This window comes from Somniosus microcephalus, unplaced genomic scaffold (assembly GCF_052327205.1).
Source record: "Somniosus microcephalus isolate GS21.2 unplaced genomic scaffold, FLI_Smic_1.0 unresolved_chr2, whole genome shotgun sequence".
In the NCBI taxonomy this organism is placed as follows: domain Eukaryota; kingdom Metazoa; phylum Chordata; class Chondrichthyes; order Squaliformes; family Somniosidae; genus Somniosus; species Somniosus microcephalus.
The window spans coordinates 50,954,647-50,965,050 of NW_028225180.1; positions in this window are offsets into that span (position 1 = coordinate 50,954,647).

The window sequence follows — 10,404 nt, forward strand, 5'->3', positions numbered from 1 at the left end:
TGCCAAACTGGCATTAGCAAATTCTGTAGCTCATCCATTCGGTCTTTGAATGTTTGCCATTGCCTATCCACCATCAACCCTTTGAGTGCCATTCCCCAATCAATCCAACCCAACTCGCTCCTCAGACCATCGTAGTTTCCTTTATTTAAATTGAGGACCCTAGTCTCTGAGTCAACTACTTCATTCTCAATCTTCAGTACACATTTAGCGCCGGCGCAAAGTATTAGCACGCGCAGATCATGACGTCATTTACTAGTGCAACGCCCTTTGTGCGCCCAGAACCGGAACTTCACTCACGCCGGGCCATTGTGCGCCGGGCGGCCCTAACGACTGTGAAGTGGAACCGTACACAGCCGAGGTGGGCCGCGGGGAGCGCTAATTAAAGTGCACTTACCCTGCACTATAAAGGCCAGCCATTTTGCAGCATTCACTCTTGTGCAACGATTTTTTGGAGAGAGACCAAGGGGGAGAGCTTACTGGTTTGGACCAACCCTCGGACAGGTATTTTTGGCTCAGGCCGGAGCTTAGCAATTATCTTTGCCTTCATTGAGAGCTCATTGTTTGCCAGCATATAATGGGCGCTGCATTGGGTGCCAACGCTGACTTTCAGCCTTATGCCAGAAGGGCTTACAGATGCCGTGAGAGAGTGGCAGCCCTGGCTGGACACAGAGGGGGCAACAGGCGTCGCCAACTGAGGCCTTACCCACCCAGGGTATACCACCAGCAGTCCTCCTATCTGACCATGTCTGCCGCAATGTGTGTAAGGAGGCTGCGATTCAGAAGGGAGTTGGTTGCAGACATCTGCCAGCTGCTTCAGAGAGATCTGCAGCCACAGCTGATGCGCAGGACGTCTCTGTCGGTGGCAGTGAAGGTGACGGTGGCTCTCAACTTCTATGCCACCGGCTCCTTCCAATCCGCTGCTGGGGACATCGCTAACATCTCCCAGTTCGCCGTGCATTGCTGCATCCGCCAGGTGACCGAAGCCCTTTTCAGAAGGAGACATCAATTCATCTCCTTCCCCATGACCCTGGACAAGCAGCAGCAGCGTGCAGTGGGATTTGCAAGAATAGCGGTCTTCCCCATGATGCAGGGCACCATTGACTGCACGCATGTGGCTTTGCGGGCATCTCTGGAGCATGCCGAGGATTACCACAACCGGAAGGGCTACCATTCCCTCAACGTACAGCTGGTGTGTGACCACAGGCAGCGCATCCTAGCTGTCAATGCCCGCTTTCCAGGCAGCAGCCACGATGCCTTTATCCTGCGACAGACAACTGTGGCTGACATGTTCCAGGCACAGCCTCCCCAACAGGATGGCTTACCGGGGACAAAGGCTATCCTTTGTGTACCTGGCTCATGACCCCGCTCCGCACCCCCACGAACTCTGCTGAAGAGGCATACAACGAGAGCCATCAAGCAATTAGGAACATCATAGAACAAACAATCGGCGTCCTCAAGCAACGGTTCCGCTGTCTCGATCGCTCCGGGGGAGCCCTCCAGTATTCGCAGGACCGAGTCTCCCAATTCGTCGTCGTTTGCTGCATGCTGCACAACCTGGCTATCCGCAGGACTCAGGCACTGCCACCTCACGTTGGACCCCCACCTCAGGAGGAGGAGCAGGAGGAGCATGAGGAGGAGGAGGACGAGGAGTACCAGCGCAGGAGGGAGGCACAAGGTCCAAGGGCCGCCCGTCGGCGGCATATTGAACGTCACTTCTAGGCCCCCTGTCAGGGAATGGCTTGTGCCAATGAAGAACATGATTGCAGCCGCTCCGCAAGCCCTCAGCCGGTTAAGGCAACAAACACTTCAAAGATCAAACATGGACAATGTTAATAAATAAAATGCTCTTTTGTACAAACTCAGGGCCCTTCCCACATGAAAACCAAAAACAGACGAAACCCCCAAAAAACACTCAAACACATTACTCGCTCCCACAACCTGGAGAGGATTAACAAAACAGTGCAACTAAAATGGCCGTCATCCTCGGACTTCGTAAAATACAAACATCACATCCTCGGCCTTCAAAAAACAAGCATCACATCCTCGGCCTTCAAAAAACAAACATCCAATTCTCGGCCTCAAAAAACAAACACAACTGGCCACACATTCGACTTTTTGGCCCGCTAAGGCGATGCCTTGGCCATCTTTGTGTGGCCCCTGCCCGCCCTGCTGCTTCTCGTCAAAGTAAGGCCATTGGCTGCTGCAAGGCTGGGGGCAGGCTCCAGAGGGGCACATGTCGTGACGGCATATGCCCTTGGGGGTCGGCCTAGTCGAGGTCTGGCCGTCGAGCGGGCGGCTGTTGAATGCTGCAGCTGTCGTTGGCCAGCATCAGTCGCTGCAGCAGCTCGTGGCAGCTCCACTAGGGGAGTGGCAGTGGCAGCTGGAGGAATGGGGGCAAGCTGGCGGATGGCAGGCGCTCGCTGGTCGCCTGAGACACTGGCACTCGCCCGGGCCAGCACTGCAGCATGCGCACCAACCTGCCGAGGGACAGGCCGCTGTGCTGCTGCAGCGCGCCGGGTGCCCTGGCGATGCCTGGCTGACACAGCGAGTGTGGCAGCAGTGAGTGCCCGTGTTGACCTGTTCAGTGACCTCATCAGAGCACCCAGTGACTGCACGGCACCACTGATCAGCTGCCCACTCGCTGCCTGAGCTGCCCCGAATGCCGCCCGACTCGCTGCCTGATCTGCCCCGAATGCCACCCGATTCGCTGCCTGCTCTGCCCCGAATTCCGCCAAACTGATGGCCTGTGTGGCCCCGACATTGGTGACACTCCGAGAGAGGGACTGGATGGCCTCAGGCAACCGTGCCACTACCCCCATGAGCTCCGTGTGCCGGCGCTCCGAGTCCGCGGACAAGTCCTCGAGGCATTCCATCTCCTCGGCGAAGGCCATCTCCGGACTGGAGGCCGGACTCTCCCTCTGGGGAGAAGGCCACCTAGCTGGTTGACCCTTCCTGCGTTGCTGGACGCCGCTGGGCCCAGCAATTGGACTCCCCTCTGACCCTTCCCCCCTCTGGGGAGAAGGCCACCGAGCTGGCACCCCCCTCCCGCATTTCTGCAGGCCGCAGGTCCCATGAGCTCCCCTCCCCTCCGACACTTCCACGACGCTCCACTCCAGTGAAGACGTGTCCCCTACATTGGCATGGGTTGCCACGGCTGAGGGTTCCCCTGATGGGCCGCCTTCCTCTTGCTCCTCCTCTTCCTCCTCCTCTGAGGGGCTGTCACTGGCAAGTTCAGGGACCTCCTCCTCACCATCTGAAAGCAGGAAGGCACAAGAGTAGCTTTAGAGTGAGGAGAGGGCATCGGCGAGGAATGCATGAGTGGTGGCATTCAGCGCATTGTTCGGACAGTGGCAAAGGATGTAGATCTGATGCGCAAGTGGGACGAGAGAGGTCCAAACGTTGATGTCCTTACCATTGGTGCCCAGAACAGGGTTGGCACCTCCACATTCAACGGGGCCAATCACCCGGCCACCCATGATGTGCTCCACACGATGTTGCAGCTCGGTGAGCGGCTGGATCTGGGGTCGGCCTCCCCTGGTCGCAGTCCGACACTTCTTGTTATTCGCCAGCTTGGCCTGCAAGAGAAAGGACGGCCTCTATGTACAGTGTGTCGACCTGATCTTGTGTGCACTGCCCCCAATGGTGGAGTAGCATGGCCAGTGTGTCGCCCTGATCTTGTGTGCACTGCCTCCCATGGTGGAATAGCCTGGCCAGTGTGTCGCCCTGATCTTGTGTGCACTGCCTCCCATGGTGGAATAGCCTGGCCAGTGTGTCGCCCTGATCTTGTGTGCACTGCCTCCCATGGTGGAATAGCCTGGCCAGTGTGTCGCCCTGATCTTGTGTGAACTGCCTCCCATGGTAGAATAGCCTGGCCAGTGTGTCGCCCTGATCTTGTGTGCACTGCCTCCCATGGTGGAATAGCTTGGCCAGTGTGTTAAGTGCAGAATGTGCAATTGATGTTCATGCCTGTTCCATCGCTGCTGGATGAGGGCTGGCCATTAGTGCTTTCAGGTCCCTTTGCCCTTAATGTGAGGTGCACATGCAAGGATGAGGAGGTCACTGGAAAGGGTACTCACCCTGACAATCCGCGTGAGGTCATTAAACTTTTTGCGGCATTGGACACCGGTCCTGGGGAACTCGCTGTTGGCTGACACCTTGCTGGCGACATGCCTCCAGGCTCTCCGGTAGGCATGGACCGGCGCCTTCCTGCCATTGTCCGGGTACAGTATATGGTGCCTCTTCTCCACACCACCAACCAGCACACTCAGATCACGCTCTGAGAAGCGCTGCACTCGTTCACGGGCCCTTTGCATGGCTTCAGGCACTATTTGGGTCCAGCAGCAGTGTTCAGCCCTTGCTGGAGGGCTCCACTATCCAGGGCGTGGCAGCAGACAAAGTCGACCCTTCCCCCTTAAGAGCTGGCCGGCGCCAGGGTGTCGGCTGTCAGTCACGAGATGGCCGCACCTGCGCTGTGCCCGGCCTGGGCGCTCTCGCTCAGCACCTTCGGCTTAGCGCCTAAAGAGAGGCATCCAGTGCCAGTTTTAGCGCTCGAGCAAACTCTTAGGGCGAAGCTAATGAATATCGGAGAAGTGGCCTCAATTTGGCGGCGGGCGCAAACTTTAGCGGCCGCCCGACTTTAACGCCCCAAAAGTGGCTACAATGAATTTCTAGGCAAAAGCCTTCAGGCTTGTTTTTTTAACGCTCTTATACCTATTAGAATTATTATTTACTGTGGCCACGTTTGATTTAAACCGTTGATTTCTCTGACTGCCACTTTTGTTTTTCTCCTTCCTATCTTTTGCTTTTATCCTTATTCCCCTTTCCTCTGTCTCCCTGCTCAGGTTCCCAAGCCCCTGCCATTTTAGTTTAAACCCTCCCCCACAGCACTATCAAACACTCCCCCTAGGACATAGGTTCCAACCAGGCACATCTCCATTAACACATGAACAATGTCAAAGCCCAAAGGGGCCAGAGGCATCACCCCCAGTTATATATTGTATTTGCGGATAAACATCATATTTTAAATTCTGGTATTTAATCAATAAAACTCAAAATCTAAAATATTCAACACAAATCTGTTATTAAAAATACTGCAATACACCAGACTGTGGAAAACCCAGTGAAGGATCATTTAATTCATCAATGATCACTCGTTCCTTATTTCCAACCAGAATATTCTCTACCACAGCAAAAAGTATGGTTTTCACAAGTAGTGTGCGAGTAAATCTGAACAACTGTTGCACTTGCGAAACCCCGTACACACCTGGCAATATCCTCATATACAGTGATTCGATATGCACACCTGGCCGAAACCTGATACATTGTGAAACACCATACACAATTGGTAGACTCCTGATATACAGTGAATCCATATGCACACCTGGCAGGATCCAGATACATAGTGAAAACACATACAAACCTGGCAAGATCATGAAACACTGTGAAACCCCATACACACCTGGCATGATCCAGATACACTGTGAAACCCACACACACGTGGCAGTGCCCTGATACAATGTGAAACCCCGTACACACCTGGCAGGATCCTGATACACTGTGAAACCCCATACACATCTGGCAGGATCCTGATATACTGTGAAACCCCATACACATCTGGCAGGATCCTGATATACTGTGAAACTCCATACACACCTGGCAAGATCGTGAAACACTGTGAAACCCCATACACATCTGGGAGGATCCTGATATACTCTGAACCCCATACACACCTGGCAGGATCCTGATCTACTGTGAAACCCCATACACACCTGGCAGGATGCTGATACACTGTGAACCCCCATACACATCTGGGAGGATCCTGATATACTGTGAAACCCCATACACACCTGGCAGGATTCTGATACACTGTAATCCCATACACACCTGGAAGGATCCTGGTACAATGAATGCCCATGCACATCTGGCAGGAGCATGGCGCAGGACCTTTTACTAATGAACTCTCATTACCCGCTCAGTATGAGAGCACTTTTAACCCAGTGGTGACTCTATAAGGAGCAGGGTTAATGAGCTGATATTACTGACACTGTCTGCATTGAACTTAATGCTGCTAAAACATCTTGATAAAATGATGCGGGAAATGTCAGGAATGAATTCCCTGGCTGTACAACTCACCCCAGCACCGGATTAATCCGGAAAATTAATGCAGACAACTGTTCACAGACCAGAGCACCGCAGGAGGGGTCTTTAAAACTGTACAAATAGAATGGCTGGGGCAGCCAGTCCGTGTTGTGCATTGACTCAAACACACTGCTCCTGGAGATGAACTGGGGAGAAAGGTCAGAGAGTCCCATTGACTCAGATACACACTGGTCCTGGAGATAGACTGGGGAGAAAGGTCAGAGTGGCCCATTGACTCAGATACACACTGGTCCTGCAGATGGACTGGGGAGAAAGGTCAGAGAGTCCCATTGACTCAGATACACACTGGTCCTGCAGAAGGACTGTGCAGAAAGTTCAGAGTGTCCCATTGACTCAGATACACACTGGTCCTGCAGAAGGACTGTGCAGAAAGGCGAGAGTGTCCCATTGACTCAGATACACACTGGTCCTGCAGAAGGACTGTGCAGAAAGGTCAGAGTGTCCCATTGACTCAGATACACACTGGTCCTGCAGAAGGACTGGGGAGAAAGATCAGAGTGTCCCATTGACTCAGATACACACTGGTCCTGCAGAAGGGCTGTGCAGAAAGGTCAGAGTGTCCCATTGACTCAGGTACATACTGGTCCTGTGGACAGGAAACAAAAGTTACAATGTAACGCAGGGAATGGTGATAATGAGACTGGGAGAGTGACCAGTGAGCACAATTATCCAGCATGAGGCCGTGCAATCGGATGTGAACTGAGATCAGTCTCTGTCTGTAAACACAGAGTCACACTGAATCTTGTGTGTGTTTTAGTGTAAATGAAGTAACAGAGAGGGTTGATGAAGGGAGTACTGTAGATGTATAATAAATAAAAACAGAAAATGCTGCAGAAACTCAGCAGGTCCGGCAGCACCTGTGAAGAGAGAATCAGAGTTAACGCTTCAGGTCGATGACCTTTCATCAGAACTGGAAAAAAGCAGGAAATGGAACAGATTTTTAAGCAAGTGTAGAGGCTGGGAAAGGGGGGAGGGGATGAAAGAACAGAAGGGAAGGTCTGTGATAGGAAAGAAGGCGGAACGTGTTAAGAGTCATTGAGATATTCAAGGCTAAAGGAGATGGCAATGGGCCAGGTTAAGAAACAAAGGATGTCTGTAGATGACGTGTAAATTGTGCCGGCAGAATAAAAGATAGCTGCCATGTGGGGGAGAAGAAAAAAGGACAGAGAACGGGTGTGGATAAAAAATTAGGTGCCGAGGTTATGATCTGAAGTTGTTGAACCCTATGTTGAGTCCAAAAGGCTGTAAATTGCCTAATCGAAAGATGAGGTGCTGTTCCTCGAGCTTACGCTGAGCTTCCGTGGAACAATGCAAGAGGCCGAGGATGGTGAGGTTTGAGTGGGAGTGGAGCAGTGAATTAAAGTGACAGGTGACCGGAAGCTCGGGGTCCCCCTTACGGACTGAACGGAGGTGTTCTGCAAAGCGATCACCCAACCTGCATTTGATAACCCCAAAGTAGAGGAGACCACATCGTGAGCAGCGAATACAGTAAACTAATTTGCAAGAAGTACAAGTAAATCGCTGTTTCACCTGGAAGGGATATTTGGGGCCCTGGACAGTGGGAAGGGGGGAGGTATAAGGGCATATGTTGCATCTCCTGTGCTTGTACGGGAAGGTGCTGGGTGAAGGGAAAGGGATGTTGGCGGTGATAGAGGAGTGGACTAGGTGGTGGGATCACGCTGGAGGTGACTGAAATGGTGGACGATGATCTGTTGAATGTGGAGGCTGGTGAGGTGAAAGGTGAGGACAAGGGCGATGTATATATGGGCTTTCAAAAGTCATTTGATAAAGGGCTAGCTAACAGACATGTTCAGAAAATAGAAGTGCATGGTATTAAATGCACCGTGGTAGTTTATGTTCGTAATTATCTGTGTGATAGGAGGCAGTGAGCAGTGGAGAACACATGTTTTTTCTGACTGGAGAGAAGTATGCATTGGGTCATCCAGGGGATGGAATTGGAACCTTTGTTTTCTTATATTTTAAATGACCTGGACTTCGGTATAGGGAGTGGACCTTCGAGGTTTGCTGCTGATACAATGTTTGACTGTTGTAAATGGTGAGCAGGATAGCAGCAGACATTAGAAAGACACAGACAGTCTGGTGAAATGGGCAGACACATGGCAAATGCTGTTTAATGTGGATCAGTGTGAACAGATTTTACTGTAGTATTTTGAAGGGGTTAGAATAGCAGAAGGATCTGGGGGCGCATACTCAGAAATCATTGAAGGTGGCAGTGTAAGTTGATGACACATTTAAGAGAGTGCGTGGGAGATTTTGCTTTGTAAATGGGGCATTGAACAGAAAAACAAGGAGGTCAATGATAACCCATTACAATTCACTGGTTAGGCTGGAGTATTGTGTACAATTGTGGGCATTTTAGGAAAGCTGTCAAGGCCATGGAGACGGTACAGGTGTGGTTTGACAGGATGATATCAGGGATGATGGACTTCATTTATGTGGAGAGAACGGAGAAGCTACGATTGTTACCTTTAGAGCAGAGAATTTTAGGGGGAAATCTAATAGTTATTCAAAATTATGAGGGGTTTTCATAGAGCAAGTAGGAAGACATATTTTGTTTGGCAAGCGGGACGTTAACGAAAGGTCACAGTTTTAAAATAATTGGCAAAAGAGCTGGAGAGGAAATTAGGAGTATTTGTTTTACACAGAGGTTTAAGATCAGGAATGCACCACCTGATAAACTGATGCAATCAAATTCCATGGGAACTTTCTTGGACCTGTAATTGAAGAGGAGGAATTTTGGGGGGTTATGGGGAGAAAGCTAGGGCTTGCGACCAGTTTGGACAACTTTTCAAAGAGATGGCACAAGCACTGTAGGCCGAATGACCTCCTGTGTTGTAAGATTGGAATGGGCTTGATCCAAGAGCCCATCAGGTATTAACTGTCTCCCAGCACCAACTTGGAAATAAATTATTTTTTTGTTCCCCACAATATCAATATTCTACTGCATGTTAAGGTAGTACCAGACACTCAAATATATTATAGATCCAACTCTCAATAAATAATCTAGGCCATTAAATGGTGATAGAATCATTGTTACAGCATAATAGGAAGCCATTCAGCCCGTCGAGCCTATGCTGGCTCTCTGCAACTGCACTTCAGCTCAATCCCCAACCCTTTCCCTGTAGCCCTGCAATTTTTTTCCTTCAGGTACTTATCTAGTTCCCATTGGATGGTGGAAAGCATTTCTTTACACAAAGAGCGGTGGAAATCTGGAACTCTTCCCCCAAAAAGTTGTTGAGGATGGGGGTCAATTGAAAATGTCAAGACTGAGATTCACGAGACTCCAGGATGGTATGCTGCCTCCCTGGTGCAAGGGTCAAGGATGGCTTGGAGCGGCTACAGAGCATTTTGGAAGGGGAAGGTGAACAGCCAGTTGTTGTGGTGCATATAGGTACCAACAATATAGGTAAAAAACGGGATGAGGTCCTAAAAGCTGAATATAGGGAGTTAGGAGGTAAATTAAAAAATAGGACCTCAAAGGTAGTAATCTCAGGATTGCTACCAGTGCTGCATGCTAGTCAGTAGAAATAGAAGGATATTTCAGATGAATACATGGCTAGAGGAATGGTGCAAAGGGGAGGGCTTCAAATACCTGCGACATTGGAATCGGTTCTGGGGGATGTGGGACCAGTACAAAATGGACGGTTTGCACCTGGGCAGGACTGGGACCGAGGTCCTAGGGGGAGTGTTTACTAGTGCTGTGGGGGAGGGTTTAAACTAAACTGGCAGGGGGTTGGGAACCTGTGCAGGGAGACACAGGAAAGGAATACAAGGATAGAAACAAAAGACAGAAAGGAGAAAAGCAAAAATGGCAGTCAGAGTAATCAAGGGTTTAAATCAAACATGGCCAGTGTAAATAATAATTCTAAAAGGCCTAAGAATGTTAAAATAACAAGCCTGAAGGCTTTGTGTCTTATATGTGTGCAGCTTTCATAATAAGGTGGATGAATTAGATGCACAAGTAGATGTAAACGGATATGATATGATTGGGATTACGGAAACATGGCTCCAGGGTGACCAGGGCTGGGAACTCAACATCCAGGGGTAGTCAATATTCAGGAAAGAGAGGCAAAAAGGAAAAGGAGGTGGGGGAGCATTGCTGGTTAAAGAGGAGATTAACACAATTGTAAGGAAGGATATTAGCTCTGATGTTGTAGAATCTGTATGGGTAGAGCTGAGAAATACCAAGGGACAGAAAACGTTAGTTGGAGTTGTATACAGACC